General features: G+C 40.4%; 2 protein-coding genes across 15 annotated transcripts in view; one reads left to right on the top strand and one right to left on the bottom strand.

Moving 5' to 3' along the window:
- Positions 1-24,337, bottom strand: part of LOC126563470 (acireductone dioxygenase) — a 568,562-nt gene that overhangs the window by 336,636 nt on the left and 207,589 nt on the right. The gene's annotated exons all lie outside the window — the stretch shown is intronic.
- Positions 1-24,337, top strand: part of LOC126561606 (glutamate-gated chloride channel) — a 90,943-nt gene that overhangs the window by 12,988 nt on the left and 53,618 nt on the right. Inside the window, exon 1 of one of the 14 annotated variants that reach the window (XM_050217852.1) lies at positions 11,269-11,304. The exons of the other annotated variants lie outside the window; for them this stretch is intronic. The gene's annotated coding sequence lies outside the window, so the exon portion shown is untranslated. Of the gene's footprint in view, positions 1-11,268; positions 11,305-24,337 lie in introns of those variants that run through there. 14 annotated transcript variants of the gene reach the window in all.

Genomic DNA, 24,337 nt, shown 5'->3' with positions numbered 1-24,337 from the left:
TTCATTTGCGCCTGTGAATTGCAATCCGGTGATGACTATGCAATAATAATTCCGCTTTTCCTGCGGCCCGTCGTTTCGTGGATAATTTTTACTCCCCGGTTTGCTTCTTTTGTTGTAGTCTGTTTTTTTTTTATTACATACAGCAGGATCTGGTGCAGATAAATGGAATATCCGGCAAGGACGGATACTTGTTGTTCGTTTTGTTTTTCGTTTTTCCTTTTTTTTTATCTCGCTGTGTGCAACATGAATCGTAATTATCTCTTTGAGTGGAAAATTTATATCAATTACGGAGAGTATGTACGTGACAGTGGAATAATATTGGGTTTAATGCTTTATACCGATGCCTGTCATACAGTGGTGGTTTTTTGCTTTCTTCCTGTGCGGAATAATAGAAAAATGCAAATACAGCACTCATTAAAATAAATGCTTTGCTTTTCCGATTGTTGCTTTCGCCAATGGATGGTAATAGTTGTAAAATATAAATTGGCTTTAAGCCGTACAAAAAATTATACTAGCGATACAACTTACTTTTTCTATCAAATCCTGGTATATTTTCGGATAGATTTTCGTTTCAAACACTCTACACAAATCCGTTTGATTTTGTATCCTTTGTGTTGAACCCCATATTTGAACGCGATTCGTATCATATATCAATCAAATGTTCCATCATCAGAGCATTTGATTTTGAACACGTCCTGGCATAGAACTGCACGTGCTCTGACTGGAAGATGTACCAACTTCCACGATTTATTTTGCTCAAGGGTTAGTAACTTGTTTGTCGATTCGGCTTTCGGCATACAATGCAAAAGTCAAGATTGCGAACAGTTCACACAGTCTAAAATGCATCTAACTCTTATTTTATTTATACCACCAAGATCAAGATCTTCTATCTATGTCTCTTGATCTCCATTAACATTGCTTCTTCTTGGTTTAACGACCTTCTAGTGAATTCATCTTCACTGGAACGATCTGGATGGAATTTTAATAATAATTAATGCATCACAAACGTAAGGTTCACTAGTAATTTAATGGTTTCAGTCGAATTAAAGCAACCAGAAACCAGTTTTATGTGTTATCCCTTTTTATGTATTCTCGTTCAAAGCGATGTTGGTTGCCTTTATTGTTCTCACTTTCATACATCGGACTTGTTGATAGGAAAAAAGATTTCCTTCAAGCTTCTTTACCTTCTCCCCTCTGTCATTCGGATCGAAAAGAAGCCAAAAAGAAGAAATCACAATGAAGATACAAACATAATTCAAAACACTTACTGTCGTTAAGGAAAATTGCACTATCACAACCACACGCGCTGCACGGCATAGGTTTGACGGGCGGCAACATTCATGTTCGTTTTTTCGATTCACCTTTATTTTCCCTGGCTGTCCTGGTTGACCCTTATGCTCCAACCAGCGAGGGTGTTATGTTTTCAATCATTCTTCATGAATAAAACATTTTCCGTCTCTGAAGGGTCGGATAAAGGTGTGTCTCTGTACTGGTCCTTTTTGGGTGTAATTCCCAAAGGATCACCAAACACACACAAATACACACATTCACATTCTCATTGGGACCAGCAAAGGACACCAGTGGTTGAGACGATTTTGTCCTTCAGTCGCATCAGAAGCCGGAAAAGACGCTGGCTGGTGTTGGGATGGACAACCGGAAGCGTTGCGTATCTCCTGTCAGCGTTTCCTGTGACATGCTTCACCGGACAGGATAAATCACACGGGAGCATGTGTAACCCGGGGTGTCGCAAGTGTTGGACGTGTCATCCAGAAAAATATGACCACACCATCAGCCGAAAATTTGTCACCGAGAGTAGCGGCTTAATGAGGACGTGTTGGCAAAAGTCTTGCCCGTGCTGAGGAGCAAGAAGAGAGAATAGAATAAAAAAAATGGACGGATGGACAAAGGCCGAAGTTCGACAGGGTACATGAATCACGTCAAAGCACGTTGACAAGGGTGATGGCGGTGGGAGACAGCACGAAAAGGAAGCAACTTCCGTGGAAAAGTTTTCCATTTTCTCGTTTCGCTTTCCTGCTGTCTCTATCTAACCATTGGCCCTGGAATGGCTTCCCGGCTTTCCGAGCAAGACGATGAGAAAAAATGATGCGATTAAATGAGTCTAGGTAAGAATGCTGCGTATTGGTGGTTAGAACAAAAAGAGCGGAGAGTGGAAAATGGAAACGAAAACGGAAAATGACCATGGTGAACGAACAAAGCCAAACCCGAGGAATCGTATAACGTCTACATTACGCTGTTCATTATCTCTCATGATGTTGGGTGTACAACCGTTTGTATGTACGGGTGGGAACAGCAAGAAAAATAGGATAATGGTCAACTTGTACAGTGCAAGGGTAAAGGCATTCTGGTTAAAGTTAATTTCGCAACGATCGTGTTTCAGTCGGTGGAAAATGTTGAAGCGAAAAAATGAATTTTGATGTCTATCTTTATGGTTTTCAGTTTTTATCCTACAAACAACGAGCTTTATTTTTATAAAAATCGTTTATTTAAAACTTAGATAAGCTTTTATATGTAACACAATACCCACAGCATCTTCATAATGAAATAAAACTACAATGAGTCAATTATGACGCATTGTAGAACATTGTTCAATGAAAATGCAACCCACAAAATGCACCTAATTGTTCTTCAACTGTGGCAAAGCCACAATGAAAGAGTGGATAGGATAAATTGCTCCACATTGTCTCCATTTTCTGCACTCATAAATGTCAAAAGTGAGATGATCTATGCTGAAAGATAAGAGTGTTGCTTTACTCGATAAAACAAAAGAACGAAAAACTCAGAGCATGAGAGCGAAAGAGCGAGAAACAAAGAAGAGCATCAGGGCAATTACCATAAAAGTGTTTTCTTTTGTCCTTTTTTCCAGAAAGAACAAAAAATACCCAACTCGCAAGAGAAAACTGGACATTGTTTAGTCCTATTAAATTAAATGCATATCATATCGTGTTGGAGATAAATTTTCTCCTCACGAACTGCTGCATCGGAAAAACACATGAAAATATAAAGAGAAAACATGGTTGCATTTTTAGCTTGTGTATGTGTGTGCATATCATTTTCATTACGAACATTGTTTATCCACAAGGTCATCGTCAAACGATTTTTTTGTGTTGTTGCTATTCCAATTATATGGTATACAAATTCAAGGTTTATAGAACAGTATTTTTAACCCAATGCAAAAGGTCATTCCGCATTCTAGTTGAGTTTGCTAGCCTCAGCCTGCTCTATAACTGGAGCCAGTAGACGATGATTCCTGTCCCGAGCTAAACAGTGCCTGGTGAATTCTTATGTTGTGTTCCATACCTAATATACATGTACCGTCCGTGCAAGCAATGCATCCTCGTATGTTATTACGTGGCTGAAAAACGAAATGCCTCATTCGATATTTATTATTAATTACACGTTCACAATGTTGAGGTGCGTTTCTGTGATTGGATTACGAGCGCCGCAGTACGCTTCTGCAGGCCCACACAGATGCAGGCGATGCGTTTGTTAATTTGCATTTATCAGGTCAGGTGCCTAGTGAAATGGGTACGGGTAGGTGACCCCCTTCCCGAGGTCTTAACACCATCATCGGATTCTCCGTTCAGTGGATATGTTTTCAACTTCCGAGAAGGTTCTTTTGCACAGTGAACCAGCTCTGGTCAAAGAGAGGACACTCAATTTTTGAAATATTTAACCATTTTCCTTTCTTTAATAAACTTAGGCTTCTTCCTATGTTTGGCTTTTTCTTAGGTTAGATTATTTTAGACAAAGATACATTCGTATTAAGACGTGAGGACGACAATACGGCGACGTACCGTCATGAATAATAATAGAAAATAAAACATAAGAATGCCTGTGACTCGGAGAATGGCTCTTGAAAGATCTTGGGCCTCATACACAGCAAAACTTCTGACATGGCAAGACCCTTTAGATGTCTTTGAGTCTTTGACGTCGAGGTCTCTAGGAAAATTTGATCGAGGTCTCTGGTATACGCGGCATGAACGATAAAACCCTTGATCCCTTGGTAACCGGCCTCTAAATTTCGCCTTTCTTTATACCAGATGTTGAAGATTGGAAACTTTAGTCTACGTTATCTTGTGGAATCGTGCTTTTATCAGTGTAATAGTGATACTACTCTGGTATGGGGTATGAACTCTCCATACTAGGCAACACTCAACTAGACAACAATAGGGCAAGAAAGACGAAAGAAATACAGTGGTTGTCAAAATAAAGTGCCCACCCCTTGATTTTTTACATTTTTGCCATGATTTTAGTGAGAAATGAAGTTAGAACACTGCAAATTTTTGTAAATGCTGCTTTTAACGTACTCGAACAGATTCATTACCTAATCATAATAAATAAATTGTTTTGCACGCACCAAAAATAGTTCCATTTATTTTTCTAAAAAAAAGGTTTCAAAAAAAAGTGCCCACTGTGCAAAATTAGCCATAAACTTATCGTTTTGAAGCTATAAAAATGATCATTATGTCTTGACGCTTTGATACAAGTTTACATGTTTACTAAATGCATTAGCACATGTTTGTAACTGAAAAAGAAAAATACTTCGTGGTACACAGTTGACTCTTGTGGTTATTATGAAAAATTCAAAGCAAATTCCAGTGTGTGTACGAAAATTGGTTGTTCGGGCGATTGAGAAGGGAGATTCCCATCGAAATGTTGCAAAACAATACAATATTAGCAAAGCAGCCGTGGGAAAAATCATGCAGAAACAAAACACGTTCGGATCAGTGGTGGATCGGCCAGGCAGAGGCAGGAAACCCAAAACGGATTCCAAAACGGACTCTAGGATCGTTCGAGAGGTGAAAAAAAATCCAAAAGTGACTGTCCGCCAGATCCAGGAAACCCTTCGGCTACCCATTTCTGTTAGTACTATTCGTCGCCGGATCAAAGCGCAAGGTTTCAACAACAAGCTTGCTAGGAAACGTCCGTTCATTGGCAAGGTTAATAAAGCTAAGAGGCTAAAATTTGCAAAAGACCATGCGGATAAGCCAATAGAATTTTGGAAAACAGTTCTGTGGACAGATGAATCGAAATTCGAACTGTTCAACCGAAAACGGCGGGACCGTGTATGGTGCAGAGCGGGTGAGGAGTTGCAAGACCGCCACATACAAGGAACAGTAAAGCATGGAGGAGGCAATGTGATGGTCTGGGGGTGTTTTTCGTGGGCAGGTGTGGGGAATCTAGTCAAAATCGATGGGATTATGACTTCTGATTCCTACATTAACATCCTACAAGAAAACCTGGAAGTGTCTCTCATCAAGACGGGCATTGAAGAGAAATTCATCTTCCAGCAGGATAATGACCCGAAACACACAGCGAACAAAACGAAGGCCTTCTTCCGTTTATGTAAGATTAAACCGATGGAATGGCCTCCGCAAAGCCCAGACCTCAACCCCATCGAGAATTTGTGGGCGATTCTCGATGCGAGGGTTGATAAAACAGGTGTGAAAAATAAAGAAACATATTTTAAAGCCCTGGAACACGCCTGGGAGAATATCGACCAACAACATTTAAAAAATTTAGTTGAAAGCATGCCGAAACGCCTTCAGCAGGTTCTGAAAGCCAAAGGGGGCCATATAAAATATTAGCAAATTTTGTGAGTGAAATAAATATATATTTTGTTAACTTAATTGAAGTGGGCACTTTTTTTTGAAACCTTTTTTTTTAGAAAAATAAATGGAACTATTTTTGGTGCGTGCAAAACAATTTATTTATTATGATTAGGTAATGAATCTGTTCGAGTACGTTAAAAGCAGCATTTACAAAAATTTGCAGTGTTCTAACTTCATTTCTCACTAAAATCATGGCAAAAATGTAAAAAATCAAGGGGTGGGCACTTTATTTTGACAACCACTGTAAACTGAATACCAAACATAATGTCCGTTCGAGTCCCGCTGTTTCGTTGAGCACTTTTCCGATGGATGTCGTCCTTGTCCGGTTCTCATGCGTTCTTGAAATAATCATAGAATCTAACTACGGCACGTAGGATTAAACGCATGCAAACACACACAATACACTGTGAAGTAGAAAAAATTGAATTATTTCGATCAACCTCACATTTTCTTTACTCGTCTTATGTGGTGTACCGACTTCATAGTGCCAAACCGGCACGAACCAGAAACCGAAAGATCGAGCCATAAGGCTTTCGTTTTCCGTGGCAAAAAAAGGAACCTTTTTTCCTCTCTTTTGCTTCTGTTATGGTACGATAACACGAACTAATCGTAAATTGTAGCTGCACCGTGGTACAGCAAAATCCTGTGCAAGTTTCACGCTATAAGCTATGCCTGACCCCGAATTAGAATAACATGGCATGACGGTGGTAGTAAGGGAATACCTGCACCACATCGCATATCCTTCCCTAGCGCAAGTTCACCAACCGTGACACAGTCAAAGTTCGTGCAGTGTGGGAAAGTCACCGAGTAATAATAATTCCTTTACCCACGACCGACAAGGTAAACCCCTTTTTTTTGCTATGCTGCGAATGCAGCTAAAGGGACATTGAATCCTGGCCGGGGTTAGGGTTAGGCTGGATTACGCGCCTTCTCGTACAAACACATGCTCCAGGGTGAGCGTTTTTTTGCCCAGTTTTTCTGGTCCAAACCAAGGAAGGATTTGTACTAACGACATAGCTGAGTGCTGAGGTTGAAAATGGCAAGATGAGAAAATAGGAAAAAGGGAAATTTCTGGCTCTGTTAGATTCTTACGAGTTAGTACGGTACGGTGTACGTGCAGAAGGTTTCTGACACGAAAGCGAACGAGCAAGACGATTCGACTCGTTGGAGCCAACTTCTGCAGCAATAGGTTCTAGACCGTCTGGAGGTTCTTCGGTCGCTCGTAAGTACGGTCCCTAAAATCAATAGCACACAAAATGATGGCGCCTTAAAATAGTGCCACATTCCAAAACGTGTGTATATGTGTCCTTAGTGTGTATGCAATCTAATGCGGTTGACCCCGGAGCGAGATTTTGCGTTTTGTTTATGTGTAGTGGAAGAAACAGAAACGAAATATTATTCTTCATTTATAATGAATTTTAAATTTTCCACCACAAGAGATTCCTTTGATTTAAAAGGTAGGAAAAAGTGTTGCAATGCCACAAAACTAGTAATTTTAAGCCCCTTATTTGCTGTGACATTGACATACTCACGCAGCACGATTTATGCGAGCGTAATGGCTAGGTACTATTACTTTCGTTCAGCATGCTATTCTTTACTTTCTTTCGTTTTAAACTACTCTCAGTTAGCGCATGTAACTAGTTGGCAACATTAGCCCAGTGCACTTTGCGTGATAGTCTTGACCTCGACCCGGAAAATTTCAAGCAGGCAAATTTGAGCAACGATAAGAATGGCACAGGTGACAGAAATAAATTGGCGCACCATGAGTCGGTGGCATGTAAGAAAATGAAATTAGTTAACATCACGCTTTCACTGGCTGTTATCAGAGTGAAACTGATATATTTCATGACAATGTTAAACATGCATGTAATCATTTAATAAATTTCAATTACTCTGTTGTTGTATTATGTCCTTGTACTACTGGTCAAAACGGCTCTTCAAGAATAGCACAAAAAGAGCAAAACGTTGTTTAAAATAATAATTCACCAGTCGCCCCTTCTAAAATCCCAAACTGGTACTACGAAAACTAATAAAGCTGAATGTAATGAGCTTTTGCGAGCTTCGAAATCCATCATCTCGGTACGGGCCCTTTTTTGAAGCTCATCCTAGAAATAACTCCACTCGCCGGCAAAATGGATTCAAGAAGCGAAGCGTATGGCCACGTTTTGCTGCTGCTGCTACTGCTTAGAATTATGGTTATGATTTTCGTTGCGTTTTCTTACGCCCACTTTGGGATAACGTGCACGGGCGATGTACTTTATTTCTTCCATTTTAATGTGTTACATTGCCTTTATAAAAGGCTTCTCAGTTTTTGGTGTTGCGGTCCACAGAGGGTTGTAAAAATTTTACAACCTCTTCTTACCACAGCACGCTGCAACGTGTCTGATCTCGTAGAGGGACGATTCATCATCTTCCTAATGCTGGTAGAAAAGAAGTTAGCTAGAAGAAGATTTTTACAAGGAATATAGAACTTCTTATTTTAAAGTATTCACAGAAAAAGCGGTTCGTTCGATGTAATTTTAAAGCACATTTATTATATTATATACTGCAACTTTTTATTCTACCTATTACTTATCGAAGGATGATTCTATTTTGATCGTTAACCTGAACATTTTCCTCATAATGTTCAATGCAATCAATGAGGTAAAATCACGTTTAGCCAATTGAAGAAATGGTGCAATGTCATTAAAAATTCTTCGCCATATGATTTTCAAACGTTGTGTAATGTTTCTTACCAAGAAATTAATTAAATTTCACACAAAAATCGTTCAACCGTTACACATTCTTAAACGACAAACTTTTTCCTTGCGGTAAGCAATCTTCAATCACTCATTCACTTGGAGTAGATAAATCCCTGCAACCTTAAGCTTAATTTATAAACTTTTTTCCCATTCTCTGTCACCTTCTACGGTGTCCGGTGAAAACTTTTGGCGAATCGCTCATCTCAAGTGTTGTGTAGTGCTGGTTAAGAGGAAACTTCCCAGTGTTCTTGGATTTTCCAAGAACGCGATACAAAAATGAAGCTCGTTAGCTGTTTGCTAGAACGGTGGCGCTGATTCTGGCTCTCGGATCCACAATTAAGAACATTTCCAACAAAAAAAATCAAGAAAAAACTACAAGGACACTTTTCAGTACGTCTTTTTTGGGCAGAACAGCGATCTGATGAGCGTCAAAAGATGGATGAACATTAGATTGAGTGTAAGGTTGGTTCAAAACAGAAACAACAAACAGAAATTATGCTGGGGATGGTCCAGGGATGGATAAGCTTTGGGGTTTTCTTCTGAACCATCAAAGTACATCTCCAGCAAAGATTTTATTTCATTACTGTTATTTTTTATACGAAGCACAAAAACGCTAGATTGCACAAATGTGTACCGCGCCCTGTGTTTGGGATGCAGAACGCGCTGGAAGGAAATAATAAGACAAACCAACAGAAGGGCACAGAACAGAACGGTGAAAGTGCTCGAATGAGTGGTGCTACATAAAAGTCCTTTCTTGCACCGGGTATTAGATTTGCACCCCGTGCCGAAGCGAATGATGAACAGGAACTGGATCAACTGTTGTCTGATGTTGTCTGGCGGTACAATCACAATGGGAAAGCTTTAAATAAAATTCGGTAAAAACCGTGTTGGCGATACGTGTGCGTTTTGTTTGATATCTAAAAATATGTGACTCTCCTCGTTATTAAGTAAAAATTAGTAAGCGAATGTGTATTTAATGTTTTATTTTACAATGAATAAATATTTGAAGAAAGGTGACTTTAACCAGGTACTGGGAGCCTCCATCAATGTTTCTTAAAGCCCAACGATAATATTTTTTTATTACTATGGGACTCAACAAAATCCTCCTTAAATGAAGGTTTTTTAGTCATCGTCACTTAAGTTGAAAATTTAAATAAAATTTAATGCTAAGAATTAAAAAAATTTATTGGTTTTGACCACTTTCGCCTGTTAGTGTCAGTGTCACACTATGCAACGCGGAAAATCCTTCAAACTATGTATCCTTTTCCATCTCACGTACCGCATCGTCCCATGCAAGAAGCAATATAATGAAATATATACAAAAGCTTCCTCGCTCGCATTTTAACCATCCCAACAGCACCTTTGCCTTCGAGATTCTGGGGTTTTCTTCCGCTTTTTTTTTACCTCGATTCAGTTCGGGCTAAAAACCTTCGACGAAAGCAAACAATCGTTCGTAGGTATGAGAAAAACTGTTTACTCTAGAAAGTAACAGAGGAACAAGTAGTGGCAAATGATCATAACTTGGATGAAGGGCAAAAAGATGATTTGGACCCCCTGAAGTTTGCAGAAGCGCACTAACTCTACTGTGCTACTACAACAAGGGGAGGCATCTTTTTATTCCTTCCAATTGCGTTAAGAAAAAGGTGAAACAGAGCATCTAGTGTATATTGCACATTACGACCTAGGCTAGTAAGAGGGTATCTCTTGCCATTATCCACAAAAAACGCACCAAAATCTCCACATCATCCAAAAGTTCGTCCCAAAAATGGCCGCCCACCAGAAGCTTTCGCCATACGCCATTGTTCTAGTGTAGTGTGGCTTCCTAACAGACCGACTTCTGCATGGAAGTGTGGGATGCGGAGGTACCCCACAGCATGTGACACCGATGCCGGACACGAAAACCAACTCACCGGGACGCACCCGGGACACGGTTCATGGTCGGACGGTAGATGAAAGTTAAATGTGCAAACATTATTATCTCTCCTGTGCTACGTTTTGCAGGGCGTGATTCTGCGTGGAGAAGGAACACTTTGGGATGTTTGAAGGAAGGTCGTCCTTTCGGGCGGCATTCTGGGATCTCTTACCTTGTAGAGTCACGTCAAGCGGTGTGCGGTGGCTGAACCCCAAAAATGGCTTTCCCAACCATCAAGCACAACTTCTTCAAGTATTCACTCTTACCACCTCCGGCATAGACATACACACACACACCGGATCGCTCAGTTTTTAATGATGAATTGTTAGAAAACACGTCGACATCCCGCATTCCATTACCACACGGTGTACGGTCGAAGAGCTCTCCGGGCTCAGCTGTGGGACAACGCTGGGCAAATAATTATGAGGCACATTTTCATCCCATAAGAGAGGTTGGTTGGGTGTCTGTTGGGTCGCTTGTAGCGCTGCCTGCCGGACGCATCCTTGGACAATCGCTTCCAATTTGGACGTTGGTTCGTGTTCGTCGGTAGCCGTCTTCTAGCAGTCGTAATTACGAGCCTACTCGTGTGGTGGCCCTTGCCGGCGAGCAACAGTACGTCGTGTACATACCGATATGAAGCATCCTGTTCCTTAAGAGCAACTTTTCGAGAGTAATTACCGACAGTGTTTACATTGGGTTACGCCGTGCAACCGGGGATACCGTTTTTCGCTTGCGAAGGGAAGCATTTTTTTTTATCCCCTCTTGCTAACGCTGTCTATTTGATCTGTTTCGTTTTCTCCTTCATCGCTACCAACACATCTCACTTACCACCATGTGCAGTTGGTGCGCTTCACTTTATTTCGTTGCGGTGTTTTGTGTTTCTGATTTATTTTAGCTGCTCCACCCTTAAAACACGAACCCGTTAACGATGGTTTTCTTTGCTCTTTCGCTCACCTCCCGTTTCTTGCCCTTTTTTTCTTTCCAGATATGCACGGTAGTTGCAGGGCGCGTTGTTTCGGTAAGTGATGGTCAACGGTGACAAGAGGCAGGACTCTGTAGGATGGTGGACTGGTGGTTGGTAGGGATGGTAGGATTTATTCGATGAGGGTTGCAAGGAATAATAATACTGTCGCGTTGTAATTGTAAAACTTTTGTGAATTATTATCACATTGTCTACCAGTTTACCGATCTGCTTGCTTGAACATCATTTGCATAAAAGCCTTTAAAAGAATGGTGTTTTGGTTTAGTTTTGTACTGCAGCATAATAGCCTCTGCAGTTTTGTGGTATTACTTAATTTATTAAAAATGCAGCGCTTACCAAGCAGATGGTTCCGTGATTTTATTCAAATTGTCCACTGACAACACCATTGAAAAAACGGAAAAATTTAAGTGAAAATACTTTATTGTACTGCAATGATATCAGACGTTCCATTCGATAATATTTTAAAAGTTTTTCCCTCAGAAAAAGCATGTTATAACTAAGGAGTATTAATATGTACAAATCCTGTCGCTTTCATTTCAATTGTACAAAGATTTTCATAACGTTTGAAACATAAATGGCAATAGCACGAGTTCCGGAAGGATAATCCTATTCATTTAAACCTGCTTTGCCGACCAACCCATCCTATTAGTCAATTATGAAAACCACAAAAGTCATCAAAGCTTCACAAATGCTACAAGCTTCCTAACACGTCTGCGTGTTGCTATCATATCGCACGTCCAAAAGTTTTCTCACCGAAGTATGGTCAACCGAACGACTGCTAATCCTTCACGAAAATGATCAAACAATGTGTATCTTTCGTCTCAATTTTTTTTCCCTTCACTGCCACATGGTTTGGTAGACACACCTCAAACTGATGTGTCTGCCAGCATCTCGACACATGATTGATGGTAAGGAAGCAATAAGTCAACCATGACACAACGCCTACGGGTGGGCGTTTGGGGAAGCAGCAACCGACCCTAGACGAGTAACAATTTCTTCGAAACACAAGCTTTCCCTTGGCAAACCGAAAATGGTTCTCCACCAACATCATCTTCACGCATGACAAGACCGAAAGTGACAAATGTTGTGGCTTCATAGTTCGGTCCCGACCAACCAGGCAAGCAAACCGGCAATCGAATGATGAATAGGTTATCGGTTCGGTGTCAATTTATCATGTTTTGCTCTATTGTTTGGTTAAATAATTGGATAATTTATACGGGGTGCGACACAATTGGGCTACTTAAAAGTTGAGTTGATGTCATTAAAAAAGAAATTTCAAATTGATACTTTTTTTATGGGACAGAAGCTGTTTTTTTTCCGATTCCTTAACAAACACAATTGTAAAAGAACACACCACTGGAAAGTGGTATGCATTTTTCTATCGATTCATTATCCACAACTTAAAACTCTGATAGATTTTTGTTGCAAAGAAATATTTGTTTTTTATTCATAAAGGACGCCCAGGCCGTATTGCTACAAAGGAATAAATATTACAAAGTAATTCTAATTTAAAAAAAAAGGTAGAAAATGGCCCATAACTAGGGTTGTAAGGGCCTATAGCTAGGGATCAAGATCGTGCATTCAATTATTGAACTTTCTTAAAACTTGTCCGTCGTTAGCTGATCAGGCTGAACGGTAAACGGTCTTTTCTAGATTATTCATGAACGTAACATCGATAATTCTCTTTCAAACGTTGAGTCAATGCCAGATGCAAAACCCGTTCCATCAAGCCTTAGGGCAGATGTGGAAAGCTTCCACAAAGGTACAATTTTAAGGTAACTTTAAACATCGGAACTTTACGTCGAGATGCTTGTGGTCTCTGTACTCTGATAAGGTGTGTGTGTGTAGGCAGAGAACTCTTTAAGTTTGTCATTCAGTGTGTGAGACAGAGAAGGTGTTGGAACGCTTGGTTGGGTTTGCTTTGGTCGTCGGATCGCTGAAGTGCCTCAAGCGGATGGCAATTAAGTTTTATGGAAGCTATCCATTGAATTATTCACCCATACAAGCCAGTAGCAATGATGAGGTAGGCAAGAAATCGATTAAATCTCTTGCTGAAGCTAACGTGCTAGGTGTTAAGAAGAGCCTAGATTTGTGTTTGAAGAGTCGGTTTTTAAGAGTTTTTGTTTCGAAAGTACATTTAAAATGCATGCACGTGTGCATGGTGAAAGCTTTTTAAAATATTTTGTTTTACAAATTCATGACTCTATCACAGCCAAATGCTTGACGTGCCTGTGGAGATGCGAACGAAAATGAAATTTCAATCCAATTCTTTCTGTAAGTCAATATTCAATCTCATTCCTTGCTTCGTCCACTTTACATTGCCACTCTTCATGCCCAAATAACATGCGATCAGAAAAAAAGAACATGTCAAGCGCATTTGGTGAACGCACCGAAACTTGTCCCAAGCTCACGTAACATGCAAATGCCAATACACTCGCTTGTGTCGGTACGCTTTCCAAAGCGTAAAAATAAGATCTCGTTCGAGCTGCGCCACCGACTGGGAGCACTAGTTTTCCATTTTCCGTAGCGAGTCAAGCGTTTGACTCCGATTTGCCTTCTGTTTTGTCAATGCTCGAAGGGTCCAACATTCGAATGCAGGCTCGTGTCGGTTAGTTGGAAAATCCAATAGGAAGTTCGTTCCTCCTTTTTTGCTACACACTCTTCGTACGTCTGCTCTTCCCTGGCGTCAGTGGGCTTTTTGGAACGTGTAAACGCAAGCTCGATTGCAGCGCTGTGATGGCCAGTCCCGCTTCCTGCTACGACGATCGTGACAGCCACTTCATCATTTGCTGAAGCGCCAACCTTGTGCACATGAACACATACAAACACATTTTTCTTTCCAAACGCCAGCCACAATGGACTGCCACCGACCATTGCCGGCAGCAAATCGACCATTTTGCCACCGGTAGCAAAGATGGCGCTATTCTCAGAGGTTCTCGGCGACCCACCGCCTAGCAAATGTGTTACTTATGATTCGGTACCGGAAGCTAGAGGCGAGGTTTGGAATTTTCATTTCTCATACTTTGCCGTATCGTTTCGCTTTTTGTTCTGCTGTGTTGGTAGCGTTTTGCCATACAAAACGCAAAAAGGAACGCAGGAAGCGATGTTGGTGATACGGAAAAAAAATCGCAAAACTGTATTTTTTGTCTGCCACACTCGCTGTGACGCTGGGACTGCTGAGGAATGACAGTGAGTGATGGAATGGAATTTTGACAATCGTGAAAAGGAACGAAAGGAAAGACAGTACATCCTGATATGTGCTAACAGAAATACTTGGAAGTAGTTTAGATGGTGTTTAGTTTGCATTCACTATTTGAAGGGAACAAATATAAGAAAATAAAGCTCTCAAAGGATACTCAAGAACGCTACAGGAACTTTTTTACCGATGTGGTTTAACCTTCACACCGAGAGACTTTTGTACAGGACATATTTAAGCTTTACACAAGAGATATTATGTCAATGAAAGGTTGATTGTGTCGAGAAGTGGTACGATAAAAGTTTCCATTATTTTTACTATTGGTAATTGTATTTAAGAGATTTCAATCATCTCTCACTACAATTTCTCCTTCATTTGTCTGGCTTAAGAATAAGTTACTTCTTAACATTCAATGTTGGAGTGAATTTCTTGAGCCTTTTAAGAAGTATTCGTTTCTTGCTCGAAAACATCATGCTACTTTTTATTTACTTATTGATCAATATTTGGTGGCTGATGGAGGCGCCTGGTGCATAACGATGTGCAGTGAACGCCTGAAAGTAAGAGTGGTTTTTTGTGTAGAAAAAAGTGTTTTTTTTTAAATATATGTTCAAACGATGTTCCAAACAGCCTTAAATTTTATCGAACCTAGATCAATACCAACCCATACGCGATTTTTCAATCAATTTTCGTTAAATAACACTTTGTGCTTAACATTGTATAAAGTTTTAACAAGTTTAAAAGTAGTTCTAATTAGAAAAAATCATTACAACTGGAGAAAATTGTTCTGATTCTTCATTGATAGGCTACCTCGTCCTGGGAATTAAAAAAATCAATTTTGATTGACACGGTACACTATTTCATCATGGATTTTGATTGATTTGTGATGCTTTCGTTAGTTTCATGCTAAAGAAAAACGTTCACCACAAGCAACACAGTACGGCATCCTTCGAGTTCGTGCTTATTCTCAATAAAAATAGAGAGAGAAAAAACAAAACACTATCACACACCCGTAAATGGAACAAACACTTAAGCAGAAAACGAAACGCAAAACCCAGCAGCATAATGTCAAACTTCTCGCTCGATATCGCACGCAAATATGTCATCAAAGGACGGCACCCCACGGCTGGGTCAGGAATGTTCGGTCTGAAATACGAGAAGACGATGAAAAAGAAAGTAAAATGAGTGAGAGCGTTTCCCATATTCACGCAGGCAGGCAGACAGGGACAGGGCAGGTGAATTTCAATCGATCGGCAAAACTTCTACCACGGTTCCACGGGGAAATATGATACGGTTACATGCACATTCATTCACACACATATACTGCCACAAGAAGCAAACAGGTTTGGAGGTTTCGTGGTATAGTGGAAAATGTTTTTCTTGAAAGCAGGTGCTATCTTTCGCTCTTCCAAACACTCCTAGACCCCTTCATCCCGATGGATGAAGGATATAAAAGGTTCCATCAGAGCGCAACGCATGTGTGTATGCCTCTAAATTCTTCAAATTCTTTCCACTTCCTCGCTTTGCCGTCCCAAACCTGTAAAATCAGGTAGCAAAACGGATCCAGTTTCGAGTAGAGGAGTTTCTTATTTTGCCGCCTAGTGCACACCAGTCAATAGTTTTTCACTGAACTTCTGCTCGAACCTTGGCCGAAGGTCACTGTGAGGCTTCCGTGCCAGCGCTGACTCATAAGTCTTGTGTGTACGCTATGTGTGGCTGTTGCAGAAAAAAACGATTTGTTGTATGAAGCGATGCACGGTGAAAAGCTAAACCCACAAAGCGAGCCGGAAAAGGCAGCATATGACGATATAGAAGTGTGACACACTGCCGAGACTCTTCGGTGGACACGGTTCCGGACATTGACGTACGTGAACCACATGTAAGCTGGCTATTAATACACTCGCCTGTTTCGCCCTTTTTTCCTTACCGCAAGAAAGGGGTTTTGAGGTCGAGTCCAAAAGGGCGAACAGGCCAACATTCTGGTACGGCGAGCAAGTACGTTAATATTTCTGTCACTTTGCGTACTTGGCCAGCCGTCCGGTGTTGTGTGTCATATTGGATTATGATGTTCGTCGCCTATTGCGTGGACCAGGCGTGTGCCAGCAAAAAAAAAAATCCCCCGATTGATCGGATCAATAATATCTTTCTTTCCTTTTGGCTTGTTCAAGAAAATGCGATTACAGCACGAACATTCCTCACACGGTATGTCAACACATCTCTATTACACATTCCGGCACACTCTTTAAGCATGTTGCGTGGTAGGAGTTTTCGGTTTTCGCTAACCTTTTTATTCTGTTTTGTTTTGGAAAGTAATTACTTCGACCCCGAATGTTTCATGCAACTCCCATGAGAACAAACGATACCAGGCGCTGAAGTCGTTGATGTTAATTTACCTTATTTACACACACCCAGTCGTTGCGCTTTAATCAATCTTTCTTGTACCGGTGGTACGGTGCCTTTCTCACCCACCATTCGAACCACGGACAAATGAATGATTTATGAGCACAAACATTATCAAACTTTTGATTCCATTTCTTGGATGCTTTCAGACTACATCAGGGGAGGGGGGGGGGGGGGGGAATGTTGTCGGTATGCCCAATTTTGCCCTAGTTCATCAAGGTGCCAGTTATGTGAATACTTTTGGGTAATACTACCGTTGATAAGGTGAACAGACAGGAATGAACAGACAGGAATGGTTGGGATTTGTACTTATGGTTTGATTTAAGTTTGCTGATTGATCAACTTTAGTGTGCTGTAAAGAAGATTTTGGGCTTTAATTTTTCTACCAAAATAACAATGTGTGAAAAGATTTATTATTTACTATCAAAAAGCTCAAAGGAACTGGAAATTGAAACAACAGAAGCAGGTTGCATTCATAGGACAATAGTGGGACTTCTATCTTACCATTTATTATTTTCATTCATTTTAACTAATTAAAATTACTCATGTTTGAATATTCTTGCTCTTCATTTTCGATTCAATGATAAGGAGAAAAAATGCTTACAAATTATTTAAAAACATTAAAAGCTTCCACTAATCTCTTCAAACTTATGCAAAAACATTTTTAATTATACTCTAGGCTTTAATTTTAATAGCTAGGCTATAATTTCCGAACTGCAAAAAAAAACATTTAAACTTGAATTTGGCTTTTGACATTTCACAAGTAGTGTTGCATTTTGATCAAATAAAAAACAGCTACAAACAGATACCTTGTTGTCCTCGTCACCAAGTTGTCGGAATAATGCAAGTTTCGATGAGAGTAATAGGAGTTCAAATAGAAAACATTAAATCCTTGGGTTTGTTGGTGGATTATCCTTATACAAAGAAATCAAAGGAAATCATTACTCACAAAAAAATTCTATTCAGCTTCGAGTCATACAAAATGAACATGAATCATCATTATTTTATAGCATTTTAAAGAGAATTTTTGATGCCAACCTCTAGTTTCTAGCTGCAACTAAGGTCAGCTACTCCTATTCCCTTCCTGAAATACGGCACTGAGCGTAACGAACAGAACAATATACCATATTCATAACACACTCGTCGAAAGCCACCCTCAAAACCCATTGAGCGTTTGAATTATGAACAAAGTGACCAGAGATCCATATTGGGCCGCATCCATAAAACACTTGAAATGCGAGAATCATGCATTCTCAGCAACAGCAGCAGCAACAGCCGGCATCCCGACATTCACATCGATCATTACGGATCGTTCGCTTTTATGTGGAAAATGTATTCGGAAAAGTTTATGCAGGCTAACGGTTGACTGGTCCGTCTAACCGGTCACAACATCAAGTGACACACATCAGCGGTCCGGGCCGAAAGGTACGACACCGGTCAAAGGATCGGGATGACATATACTTCCGTTTGCTGCTCACCTTTTTGCAGCATGAATAAATTACTTCGCTATTTATGACGAGTTCTGTCCCGTTCGAAACCGGCATGCAGACGTACGACATACATACACACGCATATTGAATACGAAGAGAAAGTTAATGCACACACACACACACACTCACTAAGCGATTGTACATCAAGTGGTGTCTTTTATTCAGTGCCGATGAGCTTCAAAACCCACCCAAATCTGAACAGCTTCGTTCAGTAAAGCGACTTCTTTATGAATTTTATGATCACACTACGAACCGTGGACGAAAAATGTTGCTTCCTCTATCAAAAGCTTTAAGGTGCGTCTTGCAGCAGGTTCCCATCACCTTGTCCCTTCATGAAGGAAAACTTTGTGGCTAAAATAGTGTCACCGTAAAAGCGCTCATTTTGCCAGCATTTCTGTCCGGCAGCATACACACACACACACACACTGCCATAAGAGGTGCCATAAAAATAGACAGGCTTAGGCTTGTGGCTGACCCGAGCTGTGATGTCTCTTTTTTCTCGCGTCCAGTTCCGAAACCGTCATTTTCAATTCATTTCAACCGGTGAACACATGCTCCGTTTAAAGGAACGGAACCGTAAAATGTTGAATCGAGCTTTTGGTCTACGGACAATACGAAGCACAGGCCTGCTGTTTCGACCGTTTCAGGGTCGATGCGTTCGAACTGGAAATAGCCGGCCCAACATGGCTCGAAATAGGTCGATAAATATAACGGCCAATGGTAGGTGGTGGTCGACGAATCGATAAATGACATAAAATATTCAACCCCAATGCCGGACCCTGGAATCCCACATCGTCCGATTCCCGAAGGAGAACGAGGATGTTTTTGTCGATTAAATCCCACCATCTCATGATGATGTTGGTGGTAGGGGTGCGGGTGATGGCAGAGAAGCATTAAATCGAACATACGAAATGGGGTACATTCGGGAGCTGAGCGATGTCTTGCGATGGGAGGATTTCAAATGGTTGATTCAGCTAATTCATCTACCCGATGTGATTTTAAACCAATCAAACCAGCAAAAAGAAAAACATAAAAAGGAAGGAAAGAAGTTGATTGGCTTCGATCGAATTTCCACAAAATGTAATTATATCTCAAGAAGGTTACCTTTTCATTGTTCAGAAATCAGTGGAGTTCGTTTATAGCATTGGCAAAAAAGGAATTTTGTTTTCTTTACGGTTTTTGAATACTTATTTTATGGACGAGTTCTTTGGGATAAGTTGTACTTCTTTTGTCTTGGATATTTTAGTACATTGTTTGCTCTTTTTTTTAATTTAATTTCTTAGTAATTTTTCATATTCTGCAGCTATTTTCATTGCAGTTTCCAATTCTAGTATAAGCAAATTTACTTGTTACAGTTAAGGTTCCTTTTAATAAGCTTCCCGGTTTTTTGGCTCGTTTTTTATGTTGCTGGTTTGATGTATTTGAACTCTTCTTTTCTTCTATTCGGTGTGATAATTTTTAGTCATTTTTTCATGAAATGGTTGAGTTACTTTCTTTAAAATTGTATTTCTATACAGTGAAACATGTTTAAATAAGGATGTCTTTTCCTTCGTTTGGTTTTATTTCTTTTTCTGTCGTCCGTGTTTGTTTATTTCTTTATTACTTATGGCACTTAGTTTGGTTAGTTTTGTTTATTTTGAATTTCATTTTACATCGTTTAATTTTTCTTTATCTTTTGCATTCTATCGAAACTCTACATATGTTAACTGAAAGCTTTCACTTTCAGAGCGACTGGCCAATTTATTCAATTAAATAAAATCTCATAAATAACCTTGCGTACCGCAAAGGTTTATTATTTAACAATTTATAGCTTTTTTTCATGGTATCATGCTCCAAACCCGAACCCGGAATCGAATTTTATCGTGGCCAAATAAAGAATTTTGATTGATTGACATAATTTGTCTTCCTTACCGATGAGTTATGGCAAGCTAATTATTTGTTGGATTGCTACCGGTCGACCCAAATCGTTACTTCAATTTTCGAGATTCTCGACCAAAGAAAAGGTCGCTGCAGAAAGGAAAAAGTTGAGTCCATTTTTCACACCAATCGATTGTAGGATTACCCTGCAGGAACCTGGCAGCTGCTGCTCGTCTCATTTGCCCTGAGCTTGCTGGCGAGACGAGTAATCAAAATTCAACTCATAAACAATTTGTTTCAATAAAACCATCCCGATTCCAAATCAGCGAGCACAATGCCGGGATACTCCTGGCACACTGGAAACCTTTATTCCTGGGACGTTGTAGATGTTAGCTTGTGAGGAGAAAAAAACACGCAAATCCAGCGCACTCATACGGATGTTTCTTATCTCGATCGCCATTTTGTGTTTGCTTTTGCCGTTTATTCGTTTTTCCTTCCTCTTCTTGTCCACCTTCCCACAAGGAGTGAATTTAACGGGAAGCGAGTAAAGAAGAGAAAATAACAAAAAATACTCTCGGAACAAGCAAACACTTCCTCGTCGATAGCGTTCGGGTGAATTCATCCAACTTGCACGTGGCAAGCGAATCGGTGGAATAATAAACTTGTAACGATTCATGAATATTAATTAAGTCACATCGGATGGAAATGAAGCGTAACTGAATCAGTGCTGGCCGATGCTGATGCGCACGCTAGCTAACGTCATGGAATTGGAAAGTTTTGTTTTTTTTTCTCCTCACCCCACCCCCATGTTCGTCATGGGTGGGTCTGGTGTGGCAAGATTAAATATGAAACAAAATGGTGGAAGAAACACAGCAGTACTTATTTGATTCGGAGTGCCACGTTTACGTATTGGTGCTGTGTAGAACATTAAAATACATAGCGCTTTTGTATGCGAAACCGTCCGAGAAACATCGCATAGCTAAGGTCATGAGTATGATCCGGATGCGAAATGAAAAATCAATAATCAATTGATACGAGCAGAACAAGGAACAGCAGTTTATTGTGCGGATGTGTGTAGAAATCATGAAACCATGATGAAAGTCTATGCCATATATTGGCATTCGAATAGATAAAGTTGCAGTTCTTGCTGAAGTAGGCCCAACTCACTCAAAGCAAATCTTGGGTGTTAAAACTTCTTTAGAAAAAAAGGAACAATAATCTAAAGAGCACACCATAGAGAAGAATTTCATTAGTGGGCTTTCCTGTGAAGAACGACCCTTTTGGCCGTTACGTTCCTTCTTTACAGCATACCATGCCATCTTAGTTTGGACCAGAACTTTTTGCCTCGTACACTATACGTTCCCCAAGTTCGAAAACCAAAGCATCAAACACTTCCCTTTCCGGCAAAGATTTCGGAAAGCTTCGGTTTAATCTACTGTACGACAAATTAAGTCTCGTTTCGATCCTTATTGATCCATCGTCGCAACGTCTATGTGGATCGAATCACTCACATATACAGACAGAGACTTTCCAAAGTAAAATGCAGCATCAAGTATTGGGCCGCAACACATGTGGCTATGCTGCTATTCTCAAACCAATTTCATCGTACGAAAACTTTTGGACCATTCTGGGTCGGGTGCAACTAAGCAGCTACAAATTTAGCGTGGTTGTTCCGGATCCCTAGAAGAGCGACGACCAATAAAGATAGATCAGGACTGGGTCTTATTTGTTCGAAACGGTACGAACATGTAAAGCTTTCAAACTCCCAATATTTTGCCAATGATGGAAACTTCAAGATACCTTCTCCCGCTTCTTTTGAGTGGCGATGCATGCGCGCATGTCAAATATGAAACTTCCACCGAAAAGTTCACACGTCCAAGTTTGGCATCCGATCGGATGGGATAGAGAAATGTTTCCCTCTTTGCTGATTCGCAAAGAAAAACAAGAAGAGGCAGAAAGTTTTACCGCAACGGAGATTAAAAGTTTTTTTTTTCGTACATTTTTTGCACCAATCCTCGACGGGATGCTATTAAATCGTTCGTCCGTTGACGCTGACTCGGGTAAGGCCGGAAGTTGGCGACAAAATTACAACTGTGACCATCGATAACGGTTGACGGGGTGCTATATGGTCGATGAGGTGGGGGGGGGGGGGAGTTGTGGATGCAGTGGAAAGATGCCGGAAGGCAAATTGTGAGAAGAAAATTTGTCGGATAAGTTGTGATTGTAGATAACAAGCGTAATGCTGCTTCGTTAACAAGCCGATTGCCGTATCTACGGATAGATGGTGGCACTTGGCTATTGTTGAAAAGTTTTAATCAGCCACCGCTTGGCTGCCGTTGGGCGGTGAGAGGGTAATTAAAATTGATTACGACCGCTTTTGGATATTTCAATTGATGATTTGTTTGCGGGTTTAAGTTTTATTGAAATAAAAAAAAATAAAATTTTATATAAAATTTCAATTGTTTTTAACTGACTAATTTTGAGATTAACTGGGTTGTCTGTTGTATAGTGATCATTTTATTATTTTTATTTTAACATATAATTATGTTTATGATCTTTCTTGTCTGTTAAAATTCAACATATTGTAGCTGCTTACACATTGGTGTTCTTTCTCGTTTCGTGCTCAAAACATTTCGTTACACAAATTAATCCTTCTCGGCTGTCACACCTTAAGACACATTTCATTATTCATAATTTCACTGTAGCCACTCCGCATAATCTTTCTGTGGCTTTCTTTACCCGACTCTATTTTCACTAGCAACACACGTATGTACTTCGCTACTTCACGCTCTCCCTTTCCATACCATGTGTGCGTGAGATTGATGAAAGAGCAAAAACATTTGCCCGCATTAGTGCTAAGCCGGCGGTTGACAGTAATCGTTCAAAGGCACAACCATCGCTTTGTAGCCGGCAGACGGTGTTTAAAGCTTTCAAAGATTGGAGAGTGCAGTTTGTACCACTGACCTAACCCAGCAACCACACTTTTTGGTGGCTTTCGTACGAGCAGCAAGTCGCAAGCCTGAAGATGGAAAAGATTATCAGCGTAAGCATTTGCAGAACATCATTTTCTTCGTGCGCGATTCCTGATGCAGGTCGTCTGACGGAATGGAGTTTAGTTTGTCACGCGTACTTGTAGGCTTACGGGATGATGCTTGAGCAAGATTCGTTTCACGTGTATTTTGAAGCTTAAGTTGGATCATGCTGTAGACATTTAAATCGATTTTATTTCTGACTAAGCGAAGACAGATGAATCAGACTTAAACACAAGAATCAATTAGTAGCATAAACCCGTTGCTTCACATTTATTGCTAAAATGTATAAATTTTGCTAAAAATTTCAACGAGCATTTTTCAAAATAATGGTGTGTATCTAACTCCTTGGCTATTCCCGTGTTGTCTCTTTTATTTAACCTCAGTAGCAAGTACACAAAAAGCACTCAACGATTTACCCTTATTGCCCTTTTCCCGCTGTGGAAATAGCACTCAAAATCCCTTTTCCGTTGAATCCCGAGAGAAAAGAACGGATGTTTACTTCCATTCCAAAGCACACCACCAGGGGTGAGAAAAACCCACCGAAAGACGGACGATGTAAGTTCCTCCTTTTTTGCTTTTGAGAAAAGCGAGTGTTCGGTGGAAAATATTCCTTCTGCTGATATGATTGATAAAGATGGAAAATATTTGTCCCCAGTAGCGCAAAACAAAAAACAAAAAAGACTCAAAACAAAATGTACAGACAACTTCTCAAAGTAAATCCCGCCGTGAGTTAATCGGGGAAAAAAGGAATCCACTAGGAAAAGTCGTGAAAAGAGTGTAAGCAGGAAAACCAAGTTTTCTTTCCGCCTTCACGTGCCAGGGGATAAGACATCTGTGTGGGGGGTAGGGGGGGGGGGGGGGAAAGCGGTGACAAACACAAAGAAAGCTACCGCCACTCACTGTCATCTGAATAGTCTACTGTCTACTGTTCCTCGAGCGCGCCTTCACACGTTGTCCTTTTGCTTATCGCACTTGATCCCGAGCAGCTTTCAAGATTTTAAAGAAGATCCGTTAAATAGCTGATAAAAAAACGGGGAAAGCTCTTCAACGGATCAAGCTGTATGCGAGGAAGGATTAGACGCGCGAGGGCATGCCGC

This window comes from Anopheles maculipalpis, chromosome 3RL, assembly GCF_943734695.1.
Source record: "Anopheles maculipalpis chromosome 3RL, idAnoMacuDA_375_x, whole genome shotgun sequence".
NCBI lineage: Eukaryota > Metazoa > Arthropoda > Insecta > Diptera > Culicidae > Anopheles > Anopheles maculipalpis.
The sequence above is the reverse complement of the archived record's forward strand: the minus strand, read 5'-3'. Positions and strand labels throughout refer to the sequence as shown.